Genomic DNA, 18,958 nt, shown 5'->3' with positions numbered 1-18,958 from the left:
TGAATATTGATTGAACATTGAAATGGATAAAATATAAAATAAATAGACCCTGTCAGAACAATTAATAATAAAATAAATATAAAAATAAATAAACTGTGCTTTACTTTTCAGACCTAAACAACATCCCTACATAAACACAGGCAACTCTAGCTGTGATAATTCTTGTGACAGTTCCTGTCCAGAATAACGCAGAGGGGCACTTTGCATGCCTCGCACATGAATGGAGTGCTTTTCCCACACAGCCTACATTTCCTGCGCCCCTGTGTGGCTTTTTTTGAGCCAACTGTTCCAGAAATGGCAACAGGTAAGTGCTGGTAGCTCTCCCGTGCTGGTTGGAAGGACACCCCACACAGCTCCGCTGACAACTGTTCTTGGAAGGCCTGGTGTGTCATGGGCTGCTCCTCCTTGCTGCTACACAGTAGCTTGTGCAGCAAGTAGCTGTTAGTGACAGCAATGTCAATGAAATGGTGCAGTACAGTCATGTACCACTTCTTGCTTTTCTTCCACGAGGAATAGTAGCCAATCAACTGATCTGATAGGTCAACTCCCCCCATGAAGCGGTTGTAGTCTTTCACAGCCGGTGGAATTGGAACATCCAACTTCTTGTACTCACTGCTGGATTTGCACACTCTTTTCACTGTGTCTCCCAAGTATGCAGTGTGCAGAGTAGTGCACACACTCACTTCTCGTGTGTCCATCCACTTTGTGAAAAGGAGCGATCCCTGTCTGATCCACCTTATCGATCCCCGTGGAGATTTCTTTGACATCGCATTTACTTTGGTGTTTGGGACACCAATTCTTGTGTCTCTGATGGTTCCACAGGCTCCAAATCCCAGGTCGTAAAGGTGCTGAAAGAGTACTGGGCTGGTATAAAAATTATCACAGTAAATGTGATATCCAGATCCCAAGAACTCCTTCCTGACCAGCGACATCACAGCATCAAACGAAAGTCCCTTCCCACTTGCAACATTGGACTTCCCTGTGTAGATGTTGAAATCTACTGTGTAGCCACTACAATCACACAGCACAAAAAGTTTTATTCCCCACTTTGTAGGCTTATTTTTGATGTACTGTTTCAGGCTGATTCTGGCTTTGGTGGCTACCATGCGCTCATCCACGGAAAGGTTTCTGTCAGGGTGGTAGACAGCTTTGCAGGCTACGCGCAAACTGTCATATAGAGGCCGTATTCTATGCAGACAGTCATAATCGGCAGTGCCTTTTTTTTTGTCATTGGCAGCATCTTCTGCAGGGTCGCTCAAGTGCATATTCCACGTGATGTGGAGGAACCGGTCTCTGGACATAACCTTTTGAGGGAAGGGAACATGGAAGATGGATTCAACACGCCAGAAATCTCTGAGCTTCGGAAGCTTTAGAATGCCCATGTACAGTGTGAGGCCAATGTATTTGTAAAGTTCTTCGTCAGTGATTTCAGTCCACTTGAATTTTTTCCCTGCAGCAATATTTATTGCTGCTTTTTTATTAGTGTTGGAACACAGTGTTTTGATAGTGGACTTATCAAAGTACATTTTGAAAAGCTCAGTGGGTGTTGGGCTGTCCACAGAAGTTGACAGAGGTGGCTGCACACCTGGTTTTCTTTTGGGCAGGAAATGATGGGGGGGTCTAGGCAACTGGTCAGGGTCCTTTTCTGTTTTCCACCCACCAGATTGATTAGGGGCAGTCTCTAATGTAGAGCCCTTACCACGGGACCCTTGGCTCCGACTTCTGTAGCCTCTGGTGTTAGCCCTCCGACCATAACCTCTCCCTCTGCAAACTGGCACGGATGGCTCAGAGGTGCTGGGTGACTCAGAGATGCAGGATGGCTCAGAGGGCTCCAATGGCTCTCCAACATTTTCAACACTACAACAAAAAAGGTAAGTAAAATGGTAAGTAATGTTTTTGTATAGAAATGTAGAAATGTGCCTAAAGAATTGTTGTTAACCTATTGTATTTCTGGAAAGCACATTGTACACTCATCCTGCTAATATTGAATAAACATGTCAAAAAAAAAAAAAAAAAAAAAAAAAAGAAATGTAGAAATGTAATATAGAATATAGCAATATAGAACTGACTAAATGAGTAAATGGTGCGTCATAAGCTCAAGTTCATTCTATGTTTGTTTTGTTTATTCTCTAACTCAAAAGCAAAGTATATTTCATAAATATATACTTACATGTCCTGGGACGGATCTATACCGTCAAGAAAGTCAGCTTCGTCCCCACTTGAAACGGAATCAGGAGCCGATGAGCAGACGGAGAGTTCATCGTCATCGGACGCAATTAGTATTGCCAAAACCTCCGCGTCCGTGTACTTCCGTTTAGACATAACGTTACGCGGCGCGCGGGCGCGTGTGTGTGTGTGTGTGTGAATGTGCTTGTATTTGTAAAAGTGTATTTGTGAAAGAAATGATCGAATGAAGCAATGACAAAAAGACAATAACGATAAGAATGAAACATACAGCAAATGGGAGTCAAACGGGAGTCAAACGCATGGTCAAATGACGCAGCTTGTGACGTCACAACATGCGACACACGCTGGGGTCATAGTGCACAGAACGTGCTACGTCAATGAGTCATCGGAAGACGTAACTATCAATCGCAGATCTACAGAACATGTGTGCAAAGACGTGCAATGCATTTTTGTGTTTTTTTTTGGAAACGCATATTACGCAATTTGTACAGACTGATTAGAGGGTGAAAACAACGCAACAGGAGCATGTTGGAGGCTTGATCTGAACATGTTACATCTCTGGTTTTGTATGCAAAAAGAATTATTGAGCTAGCCATTTGGTTTCAGTTTCTATAGGCTCTTAAACAGACACACGCAAACGGGAGCGCCGGCGCCCCCGCCGGTCTTATAGAGTTAAATAATGTTAACATAAATAATGTTAACTTTTGATTTTAAAAATGTATTTTTAAATTAACCCCAAGGAGAATAATTGCGACTGTATATAACTTTTGTTTATTGTTAGGTCATTTTATCTAATGTTATCTAACAAATGGAATCTTATTGTAAAGTGTTTTAAATACTACAGTTTCCATCTTTGTAACCGTGATATACACTTTAATGTATGTAAATTTAATCTAAATTAAGATTTGGTACGGATGTTAGCTCGGTAATTTAGACAATAGGCTGTTGACAGAGTAATGTTAACGTAGGTAATGGCTGTTATGTTATTTTCTTTTCAGTGACATTCGTTGTTACATGTTCATTGCTGGATTTATGGAAAAACACCAACCAATATTGCATATCCATAATTATTATAATGGATATAATTAAAGAATACTTACACTATAACGTAAATTAGAAGTGTAACGCAAAAAAACTGGATTTTTTACACCTATTTAGAATTTTACTCGAATACAAATACAAATACTTTTCCCCCCTCAACAAATACAAATAGGCCTACAGATACAAATACCGGCTGCTTTGCACACCCCTACTATGGAAGTAATATAACCATAAACATTTTTACATTAGTACTTAAAATAGATAATGAGAATTAATTTATGATGGCACTCATACTTAGAACAGTGTGAAAAAGAGAGATGCATTAAAAACGAGACAGTATACACACAATCTCCTAACTCTGAAAATCTGAATGAGAGATGTAGCTAGCTGGCCTCCTTACAGGAATAATGTGAGCTATTGTAAGACTGTAATGTACCATAATATATTGTACTATCGTGAATATTCATTCATTCTTTATTTATTTCAGACCCTTAGGTCCATATCACAAAGTAAACGAAATATAAGAAATATGATATAGGTGGCCAATGGTAATCATGCAAGATTCGTTGTATTTTGTGAACGGCTCGTTACTAATCTTAAATGTATTCATAGAACTAACAAGCACATAGATAGGTAAGTTAGGAAACAACAGTTAGGTAAGTTTGCTTACCTGAATCTGACAACCTGTTCAGCACCCGTCGGGACTTCTTTACCAGAACATCGTAGCCGAGCCTTTACTCGGGGTAAGGGTGTTCGTTCGTCAGTCTGCTCCCCGTCCATAAAATGGTACAAACACACATAAGAGCGCTTGAGTGAGCACTTCAAGTTTAGCGCCTTGCGCCATTGCCTCATGTAACCCTTCACTAAATTTGATACAGACAATGTCTGCGTATGGACCAGTCAAATCAGAAGCCTAGAATTCGCCTGTAGAGAATAGGATGTCCCAACAATAATGAGTCACTCACACAAGGTTTAAGTTGTAACTGATTTTGTATAATGAAAAATTTGTATTCAAGAATTTCAAGATATTCAAGAAAAACAGAGATAGATAAAATAAAATACAGGAAATAGAAAAGTAAATAAAATACAATGAAGTGTGCGTCTCAAACCAATTAATTTCTTTAAACACTTTTGTTTAAAACTTCTTAGGTTTCACTCATATTTCAGTGGTTCTTTTGGAAAATAAAAGAAACAAAATAAAAATTAGAATTCAATTTAGTCACCACCTGTAACACTCACTTCACCTTATAATTAAATTTTAATTTAGAATATAATCAATTCAAGCTAAACTCCTAATCTGATTCCTTTTGAAATTCTTATCTTATCTTCTAATTTTTCAAAACAAAATAAAAGAATGGACAAAAAAAAAAAAAAAATTACCTTTGATCAAGCAACACAAAATAAAACAAATAATTAATAAATTCACATTTAAATTCTTTTTTTTCCAGGAATTTAACCTTTCAATTTCGACATGAGTTGAGTGCAGTCTCTGAAGTTATGGCTGAAATGGGTAATGACAATGATTTTGTCCGTTTCTCCTCGTGAATGAAATTCCTCCCAGTAACAGTGAAAAGTGTGAGAGCTGTTAGTTCAATTTCCTACCATCCAGTTCGGCAACGATAATGTCAGTTTCAGGCAATCGATCAATACTCGTTGTTAGACTCGTGCGGCTCGCCAGTCCCGACTCCCTCCGCGAACATGAGAGTTAAGACAAAATCCAGGAACTCCAATCCGGAAAGATTCGATCTCACAGCAGCATCAACTCAATTCAGCACACACTCGACGACGATGAAAAATTAAAATCAGGAAAAGACAAGAAGAAAACAGAGAGAATACAAACCAAAACAAAAAACCTGACCTTGAATACAAGATCAGAAAAAACCTTGTTAGTTTTCCATAACATAACGTTACACATCACATCATTTAACAGTGTTTAACACGGCATCAAAATGGCGATTGCGTTTCACATACAACATGCAATCATTTCGTTCACCAAATGTGGTTATGAAGAAAATACATTACTTATAAAATAAACAGATTTCTCATTTACAATTCTCTAATATAAGCATTTCATGAACATTTAACCCAAATGGAATAAAAGTGTAACTCACCAAGACCAGATGAGCTTGAATTTAAACCTTTTTTTTCAGGTTTGAAGAACGGTTACAACTCAGAAAAATCCTTTTCTCTTCCTCACTCAAAAATATATTCGTATTATAAGTCTCTGTTTCTCAATAAATAAACCTCAATTTGTGAACGCGCTGTGTTACAACGGCTGCTTCTCCGTAACTGCGTCACATATGCGGTTTCTCCGTAACTGCGTCACACAATATAAAATCAATTTAACTCTTTTTCTCGGTCTCTTTCATATCAAATTTACTTCTCTTCCACTACATCGTCTCTGGAACAATATACATGTAATTCTCATCAAGTTTCTCAAAGAAGATAACTTATCTCTCAAATTTCCTTGGAGAGATTCAACTGACGTCTGCTCTCGTCTGCGATAGCAATCAAAAAGAACGCGGTCTCTAACTGCGTGCGAAATATGGAAGAAATGCACTCTCATTGGTCAATCCTCCCAAATAAAACTAATTTTAATTGGCTATTTTAAAACGCATGAAAATAATTTATGAAATGAAAAGAGAATTTATATAGGATATATATATATATAGGATTTGAATTTTCTAATTCTTTGTTAATACTGGTTTTTTAACCTGGGTTACACTCAGGTGCTCCTCGTCTTGAGGTGGTGGCGGGTGTAAATCGTAAAGTACACCACAACATTCCGATCGCTTTAGCCTACATTGTGTTCTTAACACCGTTGGTTAAATTGTTCTATCCTCTTAGGCCCTGTTTACACGAGAACGCTCGAGGGTGAAAACGTAAAAATATTTTATCAGATGTGCCTTTCGTTTAGACGGCGACGGCGTTTTTGGGGCTTAAAAACGCAAAAAAGTGAAACCACCCTCCAGAGTGGAAATCTTAAAAACGCTCCACCGTCGCGTTTCCGTCTAAACCAGGGGTGTCCAAACTCAGTCCTGGAGGGCCACTGTCCTGCAGAGTTTAGCTCCAACCCCAATTAAACACACCTGAACCAGATAATCAAGGTCTGATTACCTGGTTCAGGTGTGTTTAATTGGGGTTGGAGCTAAACTCTGCAGGACAGTGGCCCTCCAGGACTGAATTTGGACACCCCTGGTCTAAACGGTAAAACCGCAAAAGTCTGCTAGACAGTGAAGGCACCGATCAGTGCTTCACATTGCCACCTAGCCGCCTGGAGTGCATACTACATTGAATTTCACACACTTTTGCGTCACCATATGCACACAGATTTCCCCCCCATAACGCTCGTCTAAACGCAGAATAAAAAGTGATCACTTTTGCGTTTTCTCTTCAGATCGTTTCCGTGTCCAATTGTTATGGCAGCCCCTAACTGAGCATATAATACTTTACATATTTTACCGTTACAACTATAGAATTACGCTAGAAACTAGGCTGCGTTCCAGTCCAAAATTGTCATGCCCTTCACTTGCTAACTTCCCTCCGTCTCGTTCACTCGGATGTACGTCATTGCAAGTGCCCACTACTGGCGGAAACTGCAATGGTCTGAACTGGAACGTCCTAAGCCCTTGATCACTTGGAATCAGCTGTGGAGTTGATGTATTACTTAAATTTTTTTCCCTTTAATAATTTGTTTAATGCAGCATCCAAATGTTTATAGGTGTGTTTGGGTTGTTTTAAATTAAAAAAAAATTATAATTAATATATCATAGAGTTGTCTGTGTGGTGGTGATTAGACGAGCTATGTAGTGACGTCACAATCGTACTGCATTGTGGGACATATAGGTGCCTGAAGTGTACATTTGAAGCAGACTCGCTCCCTCGGTCAAAATCGAGGGAACGAGGGTCTGTCCATATAAACTTCCCTCGTCCACTTCACGAAGTGGAACGCACTTCAAAATGGCGGCAGGGATTCCCCCAAGGGGAAGTGCTTAGGGAAGTTAGCAAGTGCGTGTCTAACAGTGGACTGGAACGCAGCACTAGTGTAGGTCCTTTCAGCCGGAAGTTGAAGTCCCGCTCAGCCGGAAGTAAGATGACAAAATGAGCGTAATGGCGTCGCCCTTGTTGTCATGGAAAATAAGGTGAATACAAATCAAAATTTTACTTTAGGACTAAAAATACATACAAAATATGAATGTACAATTCAAATGGGTTACAACAATAAAGAATAGAACATGCAATGCAAACTAGTTTGGTCACAGCTCAAATGTATCATTCTCATTCTATCATTCACCCTGCCTCCATTACATATCTTTGTCACATCAAGTGTTTGATCACCACAATTGAGTGATCATTGCAAAAAATGTGTGAGTATACACACACACACACACACACACACACATATATATATATATATATAGATATATATATTCTGTTTATGTATATTGTGTATTCTATACAGTACCAGTCAAAAGTTTGTACACACAAATGGGAAAGTGTGTCCAAACTTTTGACTGGTACTGTACTATACACATAAATAATATTGCTACTGTATTATAATATACACATAAATAATATCGGCCAATATATCAATATCGGACTTTTTTACTCCCTAATATCGGTATCGGCATCGCCCCCCAAAAATCCATATCGGTCGGGTTCTACTAAAAATCCTACTTTATTGTTTCGTATTTAAATACATTTTAGGTTTACGGGTCCCAAGGAAATTAGCAACCAACACAGTTACAAAAAATAAGTTAGTAAATAAATAACGCAACCTGGTCTCACAGAATTCCGTGAAATGAACACGGCCCGTTAACTCAAAATCTGTGGCAGTTTCAGCAGTGATGGGCCCACGGAAGTGATGCCTATGTAAGTCAATGACAGGCAGCATCCGTGGTCCACACACGGATTCCCTGTTCCAGCACCTGCACTCCCCCAATTGACATTGTTTTATAATTTGGAAACGTATTGCTTTATTCTGGGTTTACTTTAAAAAGTACTTCACTTTAAATATTTATTTTTAAAGTGATTTTAACTTGATATTGCATTGTTCTGTCGTCGTTTGATCGCTAGGATAACTTCTGGTCACCCTGTTCCGTGACGGTACCACATAATATTCAGTGGTCAGCTGGTCACCACAGATTGTTTCACCTTCACTGGACGATAATCAACCAAGTCTCAAGTCTCTATTAAAGCTATAGTAGGTAATCCTGTTCAGAAACACTTTTTTTTATACTGGGTGAAATGGTCCTTCCATCCTGAGAGTAGTCAATACATTATGTGTTTAGAAAAAGGAATGAAAAAAATCAGACCTCTGTAGCAGCTGCAGGACAGTAAAAACTCTGACCAATCACTGCCATTCGGTGCGAATGTAAAGAACCAATCAGATGCCTTCATGTCTCGTGCCCGCCCCGAGCCCCACTGCGCGCGCTGCCCTGCGTGCACTCATCACATGTCACCGTTCCCGGAAATATTCAGCTCAAAGCACCTGCATATGCAGTCAGCGAAGGCAAACAAGGCAAAAACTACTTCCTCGGACCCTGCCCGCACTCTTGAACGACCTCCTCTGCTTCGCCCTCAACCCCGGACCTGTCCTCGAACCGACGATGCGGTACTTGTCTCCGGACTCGGAGTGTACGTTAGTCTTCATTAGAGTCAACAATGTTTTCATCATGGAAACTCTTACATGCAAAACACCGTATATGTTATGAATCTTACACGAAATTCACCTTCATCACAGTGTAACTGATGGTAATGGAAAAACGTGTATCAATGCAACCTGTTTTTAGTTTTGCCTTATAAATATAGCTCGTTACCGAATGAAACTTTACCATTATCGATATGCTAGCTTGATAGTGAGTACTAAAAGAAATCTTATTTGTTTATATTCATAGTGATAAAGTTAGGTATTTTATTACATGTGATTCTGACATGATGTCACTGTATGTACTGCGCTCCTTCCTCTCCACTCGTCTCAGGTAATAAATGCGTCTTGTTCTAGCCTGAGCGTTTGGCGTCGCGCGTTCATGTGTTTTGGGGGCGTGGTTTTGGAAGGAGCTCAGAAGGGAGGGGGTGGAGTGAATGGAAATAATGAGCTGTGTTTATTGCAGATTAAAAGGTCTACAGTCACTCGATTTTTATATTTTCTTTTTCAGAGTACTTACATTTTAATTATGTATTGGTATATAAAGACTGTTTAAACAAATTTGGAATGTTTTTTTTTTAGAAAAAGGATTACCTACCCTACCTTTAATTAGCTCACGTTCAGTCACTGCATTATATCTGTCATCTCCATGGAGGCTTTTTTAATTCAAAACAGGGTGATTAAACACTGTCTGTCACTTGACGTGCTATAGGCCTAGAGTCTTTTACTGTAATAAGTGTAGTAAAAATACAGTAATCACAAAACTTACCATGCTTTTACCACACTATTGGTAGTTTTAATGTGATACGTTTTGTAAATGCACAGTAACCACAACAAGTAGGCTACCATGCTTTTACCAAAGTAACCCTAGTTTTACTGTGATAGGTGTGGTAAAAGGACAGTAACCACAAAACTTACCATGCTTTAAACCTCAGTAACCTTACTTTTACTGTGATGGGTGTAGTAAAGGACAGTAATCACAAAACTTACCATGTTTTTACCTCAGTATTAGTAGTTTTAAAGTGATATTTGTTGTAAATGCATATTAACCACAACACTTAACATGCTTTTAATGCTTAATAATGTAACATCCAATATTTGTAAGGTAAATCAGTACTTTTTCCTTTAAATAATCCTATATATTATACATAATGATATTTTCTTTTTTCTTTTTTCAGCTGAAAAGACCAAAAGGGCCTTTCGGACTCAGTCAGCCCATTATTGTTTGAGGACAAGTAAACGGAGGAGATGGACAGCTGCAAAGGCAATACATGGTATGTATGTGTTGGTTTTAACCCTAAATCAAACATTTGTTGTTTCTTAAACCTTTTCCCACAAAACCCATAGCCCAATCAGTATGAACATAGGCTCAGTCTTAATAATTCACAAGATTTAACAAGTTGTCAAATTCGTACAACACTCGTACTTGTATACTCGTACATAATCCTGCAGCTTTTACTCCTAGTGCTGTCATTGGCTACTGCCTCAATTTCTGTACATATTTATTGCAATATTTGTTAATCAGTTGTGCCCCTTCTTGGAAAGTAGTCGGATGTCCCACACACTGTCAGAAAGTTTATATTAATTGCATTGTATTTATTAAAATTATTACAAATTGGACCCTGTCTGTTCATGTTCCAATGATACATGATGTCTCTTCACACCTCATAACCTACCTCTGTTTGCAAGAGTGGAAAAGCTAATCTGACTTGTCACATGACATCAAATATTCGATTATTGTGTCATAATCAGATCAGTTACACTGCTGATAACTGTCCCGTTTGCATGTAAATCATGTTATTAGAGCAAGCAAGGCAGGCAGAGTAAGCGGAGGCCGGAGAGGGAGGAGTGGAGGAGAGCGACGAGGAGAAGGAATTCGCCTATTAACTTGTAGTTGAGGATCGCGGTGATGATGATAGTGATGAATAGGGTCCTTTTGTATCACATGATTGCAGTTGTCTTACAGGGTAGCCTTCATTCTTTCTTGTTCATGTGTTTCGGGCAACTAGTTCATAGGCTCGATGCATATTACCGGTAACTTGCATTGTTCAGCCCATGGCTGTCACATCGTTTTTTTTTGTTTGTTTTTTTATGCTGCCAATAATCTAAAGGGGGTTGCACACCGTACAAGAAGCGCAGTGCCGCGTCGCGTCTATGACAACTCGAGGTATCGCACACCGGACGCGCACTTTGTCAGTTTATGGCCAGTAATATTGTTATATTTAAGGATATTATGGAATTAAGATCATGTATGTACTATGTTATGATTGTACTGTACAATTAAATACAATTGTTGCTTAGTCTGCAGTCTGAATTCACTTTACGTCAGAGCATCCGTTAACTGAATGAATTGAGAATATCACCTGAAAATCTGATAACATCAGCAATTTTCATTTAAGCACCTGATTTCTGTAAATGAATGTAAAACTGAATGTATATTGCAGCACAGGGTGAAGTCACTATATACATTAACGATGATTTGAGACAATGTACACTCACTTACATGCAGACAATTGCTCAGGACAAAGTAAAAACAATGCACTGGTTCAGTAGCTTCTTTGGCGCGTTATAACAATAACAGGTAAGCATCAAAGGATCACTCATGGTGATTGGTCATAGAAAGTTTGCTCCCGACTCCATGTTTGGCCTGTTAAAGCGCAAGTAAATGAATTCAAAGGTGGACTACTTGGCTGATATTGAGAATGTTGTGTGCCAGCCTTCTCCAAGTGGTGTGTTGATTTCCCAACTTTGTGGTGATGAGATGGGCAATGCTATTGTCCCCATGTATGGCTGGAATTCCTACATGTTACAGTTTTTCAGAAAGCTGCCGTCAATCAAGCCACTCCATCACATTGAATGGAGACTGGATGAAAGTGTAATGTGCAAGATCCTTTCACAGTCAGAGCCAGTCACATACAAGCTGCTGAAGTGTGACCCAGATGAGAAACCGCCCAGTCTGATACCAGAAGGACTTAACAACGAGAGAAAAATGTACTTCTTCAATGAGATTCAGGAATTTGTGGCAGAAAGATGTAGAGATCTGGTATGCCCTTATCCAACAATGCAGAACAAGGTTCAGAGTGATGAAAATAACAACGTTGTCCATGCAGAGGTGCTGACTCCTGCTCCACCCCACACCCGTGGTGTTGGAAGACCAAAAAAGACCCCACATGGTATTGGCAACATGTCTTGGCACATAGTCTTGTAGTCTGCTTATGTACATACTCTTATTTCTAAGAGTATTTTTAATGACAAACTGAATACCTTTGTGAATAGAATCCATGAGATTATCAAAATGTTTGCATCTAGACAATTTTAGTATATGAAAAAATGTTTGAGACTGACCTGTTAAAGGAATAGTTCACCCAAAAATTCTTTACTCATACTCATACTCACCCTCATGTTATTCTATACCTATATAAGTTCCATTCTTCTGTTTAACACAAAATAAGATATTTTAAAGAATGTTGGTAACCAGACAGTTGGCGGCACCCATTGATCCATTGTTACACTGTGGCCCAGTAAGAGAATGAGATTTTCTACTGATATGTTATATGTCCATGCCTGTTATGTACCAATAATAATAACAAATCCATAAATTGTGATCTAATAGTTTTAATATTTCTGCAAAATATAACAAAATGTTTGTACAAAAAAAAAAAAAAAAAGATAAAGAACCCTTATTAAACTCACCAAGTTGTATTTTTGCAGTATCTCTGAAGACGTTTATTTGCTTGCTCAGGTGTCTTTGATTAGAGATGTAACAAAACTATTTTGCAGTGGGCAGTGACCCTCCAGGGGCGGATTTGAGGAACCTTGGCCTTGATGCTCTGGCTCCCTGGTACAACAGGGCATTGTACAGTGGGTGGTGATGGGACAGACTGTCAAATGCAGAGGTGATGGGACAGACTGTCAAATGCAGAGGTATTCAACCCACTGTCTTGCAAAGTTTAGCTACAACTTTAATCAAACAAACCTGAACCAGCTAATCAAGCTCTAAAGGGTCCCTTAAAAATGTGTGCAGAAGCAGGTTGGATATAAACTTTGCAGGTCAGTGGGTCTCCAGGAGGTCCTGGTTGGTAGCACCAAAAGGAGGCACAGGCCCCTTCTACCAGGCGCCTTTATGCTCATAAGTGGAAAGTGCAAGAGTGGCGGCTGTGCACTAAAAATGTATGTGGCCGCTATAATGGTTTATGATAGTCAATTCGATAATCGGCCGGTTGGAAGGAATGACTTGGTGATTAAATTCCTGAAAGGTATGAGGTGGCTGAATCCTCCTCGCTCTTCCACATACCGACTTGGTATTCTGAGAGCCCTGACATGCTGATTGCATGCACATAAATAGCAGGTTAATAAAGGCTTAAGTGAAAAAAATCTTAGGAGGTTAATCATTCATTTAAACTTTTACAATAAGCCATTATTCTGTAATAATCTTCCATTTTATGCAAGCTTGCCCTGTGTATCCCTTTAGACAACATCATTTCAAAGATGAAGAAAAAACATATATTTAACCTTTAATCAGTGTTTGGGGTCAAAATGACCCCAATGGATTTTTCCTTCATTTTTTAAAAGTGTTAACTTCATCTCAGGGGCATGAAACTCTGTGACTTTTCCTAAATAATCTATCTAAACATGCACAAAAAAACTGGGCTTGATTTGGTTGTTCTAAAGGTGTGTAAATGAATTAATTGAAAATGAATGGGAAAATGAAAAAAATGACTTTTTTTATTTTATTTGTCAAAAAAATAAAAGTAAATCCATTATAAATCTGAAAATTTCTACATAGAAACCAAGGTCTGGTCCTAGAGCATAAATAAAAAGTAGAGCGAACTTTTTATCTCACACACACACACACACACACACACACACACACACACACACACACACACACAAACACACACAAACACATACAAACACACACATGTATGTCACTGCAACAGAGAGCATTTTTATAGAAATTGGCAAATAAAATAAATAAAACTGGCATAAATCTAAAAACAATTTACATTTAAATCAAGGTCTGGTCCTAGAGCATAAACCCAAAGTGGAACAAACTTTCTATCTCATACACACACACAAACACACACATGTATGTCACTGCAACAGAGAGCATTTTTATAGAAATTGGCAAATAAAATCAACAAAACTGGCATAGGCCTAAATCTAAAAAAAATTACATTTAAATCAAGGTCTGGTCCTAGAGCATAAACCCAAAGTGGAACGAACTTTCTATCTCATACACACATAAACACACACAAACACACACATGTATGTCACTGCAACAGAGAGCATATTTATAGAAATTGGCAAATAAAATAAACAAAACTGGCATAAATCTGAAAAATGTCACATATGCAACATGGAACAAGCTTGTTCCCACACACACACACACACACACACACACACACACACAGTCATGTCATAGTGGTGACTTGTAATGTTTCTGCAAATGTATGTATAATAATTTGATAATAATTATATAATTAATATTATATAATTATAATAATTAATAATTAATTTGATAATAATAATTAGATTTTTTATGTATTTCAAAATGTTTATATTAAAATATATATATCAAAGTTGTGAAGAGAAGTTGAATGAGTGAATGAATTGTTCTCTATGGCCCTCTATTGGATACATTTGGCCATTGGCCATTAATTCCTTACCCATAAGAAATACGTTTTTTCGACTAACCTTTAGATGGCAGTATTCTATCCCTAACACATAGAGCAATGTCCAAAAACTATTTAGATTTAATTAAGATCATCATTTAAGTGATTTTTTCTTTAAAAAATAATTTTTCATGAGACAATTTATGGCCTAGTTATGTAATTGTGCAGTAAATAGGTAAAAAACTTCAAAATTTCCACAAAAACACAGCATAAATGTATAGTTGAGAAGTAAATAAAAAAAATTATATATAGTTTTCCATATAAAAAATGTATATTTCCTTATGCAATTGCTCTTTAAAAGTTTGGGGTCAAAATGACCCCAAACACCTTAAGTGTTATCCTTTTTTAACACTGATTAAGGGTTAAATAAAAATGTTACAAAGCAGACTATGAGTCTCGCAAGACAATAGCATTTTATTTGGAGTGTGGAATAGAAGTAATAAAAACTCAAAATGACATGAGAGCATGTGAGGCTTCACTCAGATTTCAGTAATGTTCAAAAATGTTAGATTGCGAAATATGATTGGCAAAAGATAATACAATATACTGTACAATACAAGGGATACACCAACAGCTGCATTTATATTTACATAATTCAAAATAAACTTTTGATTTTAACTTTTTAAGTCACCTTGGTTTGTACATTCTTCAAATAGAAATTAATTTTCTATGAAGAATGATGCAATCTTCTTTATTTACAACATCAGTCATAAGCCTCGCTGGGACTGGCCTTTTGACAAAAGGGACTTAATTAAAGTGTTGCAATGTCTAATTAAACCTGAAGGTCAATTTATCTTGGCCCTCTGGAATATGTGGCGTAGAAGATGTTTTCCTGTGATGGCCAAGGGACAATATTGAGAGTGGAAAAAGTAATGACCTGTGCATGTTTTTCTTTGTTACATCATTTGCTGATAAACTACGACCTATTAATGTTGTGTGCTCTTTAGCCTGAATCTGTCTCTAATAAATTGGACCTTTAATTTAAACTTTAATCTTAATCTTAATTGATCTAACATCTAATATCACGTTAAATTGCTAAATAAAAATTTAGCAATTTAGGATTTTTTTTTTGTAAAAACACTTTTTCTCCAAAACATGTGCCACAGTTATTAGCACCCTTGGGAATTCAATAACAGTGTGATTATGAATGAATGAATGAACGAGGTATTTAAATGAAGTATTTATATAGCGCATTTCCTTTGTACTATTGTACACCTAAAGTGCTTTACAATCATGTTAGGGGTTTCTCCTTAACCACCAGCCATAGTACAACCCGCCAGTGTGCTCACCACACACCAGCTATAGGTGGAGAGGAGAGAGAGTGATCGAGCCAATTCAATTGATGGGGATTATAAAAAGGCCACGATTGATGAGGGCCTGTGAAAGAAATATGGCCAGGACATCGGGGTTACACTTCTAATCTTCACGAGAAGTGCCATGGGATTATTAATGATCACAGAGAGTCAGGACTTCAGTTTAACGCCTCATCCGAAGGACGGTGCTTGTTATAGTATAGTGTCCCTGTCACTTTACTGTGGCATATTAGGACCCACACAGACCACAGGGTGAGCACCCCCTGCTGGTCTTAATAGGAGCTTTCCCACTGGGTAGTTCTAGGAACTTAGTTCTAGGAACTAGCCACCAGGGTGTTTCCCAGATAACTAATGGTTCCCTTAAGAACATTTTCCTGGTTGCATTCACACTGCCAGTAGAACTCTGAAGTGATGTAAGCCACGCTTGTTATTGTTATTTGACGGCACGGCGGAGCTTTATTTTGACGGTGCTGAGACCGCCAGAGCCTGATCACACAGTGCTGTCCTTCTCCGTGTTCATTAGTTTACGATCTGTCTAACAGTCCAGTCTAATACATTTTTAGACAGATCTGTTATACATAGAAAAAGTAGACAGTATATGAAAGGGTATTAGTGTATGCCATGTGGTTGATGTCCAGTGTTGCTAGCTGAGCAAAAATACATAATCATATTTGGCTTGGTCCCCTCAAAGTTGTGTTGGATTTTCTCCTCAGCGTAAAGGTTAAGAGGCCCTAAAGTAGAACATTTATGTTCGTAGAGTTAGTTTCTGGAGTAAATAAATATATAAAGGCTATAATCTGTGTGTTAACACAGCTTTTAAAAAAATGGTGGGTGCTGGTGTTTCGCATGTGTTCGGCCAATCACCGTACACTTACGTCACTGGTAGTTTCTAAGGTGCTGGTTTAGACCCTACTCTGAAGTAGGAGCTAAATTAGTTCCTCAAAAAGGAGTTCCTAGAACTAGGAACTATGAAAAGGTTCCTATGCTGTGAAAGCCCCTAGTTCTTCCAACACCTCTTCCAACAGCAACCTCGTTTCCCCAGGGAGGTCTCCAATTAAGGTACTGACCAGGCTCAAACCTGATTAGCTTCAGTTCGGCAACCAGTCTTGGGCTACAGCGTGATATGGCTATGGCCCCATTATGTAAGTGGTAAGTCATAAATTCCTGTCCCATTGGGGTAGATATGTGGTGATACACAGGCCAATTTCTTATAGTCATCCATCACTATTGCAAAGCTCAAACAATACATCATTGATGTACACAAATTCAGAAGATGGATTTTTGTACAAAAAGTGATTTTTTTTTTTTCTCCTTCCTCTGTATAGCATTTAGTTCTCTGCCTTGTGCCCGCAGCATCCCCTGTACAAATCGGGCTCATGGCAGTCTTTTCGTGAAGGTGAAGATGACGTTGATGTCCTTTTTGCCAACTCAATATTTTAGCTCAACTCAATATCCTCTGCTGCTCACATCTGCATTGATGGGTTGGCCCCGGTGTCCTCTGTTGCTCACATCCAGAAAATAAAATAGCATGTGATCCACAGGCAGGAGTAGTCGGGGCCGAGAGGTTAAGGCGATAGACTCGAAATCCATTGGGGTCTCCCCGTGCAAATTCAAACCCTGCCGACTACATCCCAGCAGGCACAGTACGTCAATGTGACGTCAGGAAGACGTTGGACTCCAACTAATCCAACGTCAGTCAGACGTCATATTTTGGTTGAAAATGAAAGTCAGGTTGACGTCTAAACCCAACGTTTGTTTGGCGTCAAGCTCCAACGTCAGACAGATGTTGAATTTTGGTTGGAATAAGCACCGCAAAAAAATGTGACATGCATGGCAGCACATTAAATCTGTGAAGATCTCAGCAGAGGAGGATTAAACAACTCCACAAACAGCATTACCAGCTTCACTTATTACTAACCAGATTTACTTTATTTAATTTCCGGTTTAATTAAATCAATAGTTGTATTTTAAAGTCACCATGATGGTGCAAAGCAACTCTTGACCCTTGACTTTTTAGTATAACATTTTCTTTGGCTGCTATAATTGTGTGTTTATAAAGCACATTTATTGTGGCAAAAAAGCCTAGAGAAAATGAGATCAGGTGATGTTGGCTGTTTATTGATGATGAAATCATCATCATGTAATTGCCTGACTCTCTGATCTTATTCTGAGTCTAATGTTTTGATTATATTGGACTTGTGTTTTTAATGTTGTTTTATAATAGAAGCATTTAATTTTTCAGCATGAGAGCAATGTTGTTTATCAAATAATATAAAGGATTTTAAAAACATTTAGTGCATTCAACTTTTTCCTCTACATTATGACTCTCAACAATGGTGACAATCAATGAAATGCTTCATGCTGCAGTGCATGCTGGGTAACACCATTCAAAACTCCAAAACCATATCTCCCAGCATGCATTGCAGCATTAATACATTATGCAGCTGGATTTTTTGTAGCTTGTTTTATGCTCAGAGTTGATCTGATTATCTGGATATTATGTTTGATTGTCACCATTGTTGAGATTCATATGCTGTTTCTTGATGTCTGTGATGTCTAAGTAATGTCATAGATGAAGGGTTTTTGTGCACTAAATAGTTTTAAAAAACCAAGTATATTTTTTGATAAACAACACTGCTAGATATGCTGTAGAATCAAATGACTTCTATTATGAATAAAACAATATTAAAACCACAAGTCCTATATGATCAAAGCATTAGACACTGAATAAGATCAGGGATTCACGCAATTACATAATGATATCATCATCAACATCAACAAACAGCCAACATCACCTGATTTTATTTTCTCATGGCTTTTTTAGCTACAACTATTGTGCTTTATAAACACACAATTATAGCAGCCAGAGAAATTATTCTATTAAAGAGTCAAGGGTCAAGAGCACAACTAAAGCAAACGCTAACCACCATCATGGTGACTTTAAAATACAAAATATGATTTTATTAAAATGGAAATTAAATAAAGTAAATCTGGTTAGTTTTAAGTGAAGCTGGTAATAAGTGTACGGCCATGCATTTCACCTTTTTGTTTGGTTTATTCCAACCAAAATTCTATGACTGCCCAACGTTGGAGCT

Source organism: Rutilus rutilus (genome assembly GCF_951802725.1).
Source record: "Rutilus rutilus genome assembly, chromosome: 9".
NCBI lineage: Eukaryota > Metazoa > Chordata > Actinopteri > Cypriniformes > Leuciscidae > Rutilus > Rutilus rutilus.
The sequence above is the reverse complement of the archived record's forward strand: the minus strand, read 5'-3'. Positions refer to the sequence as shown.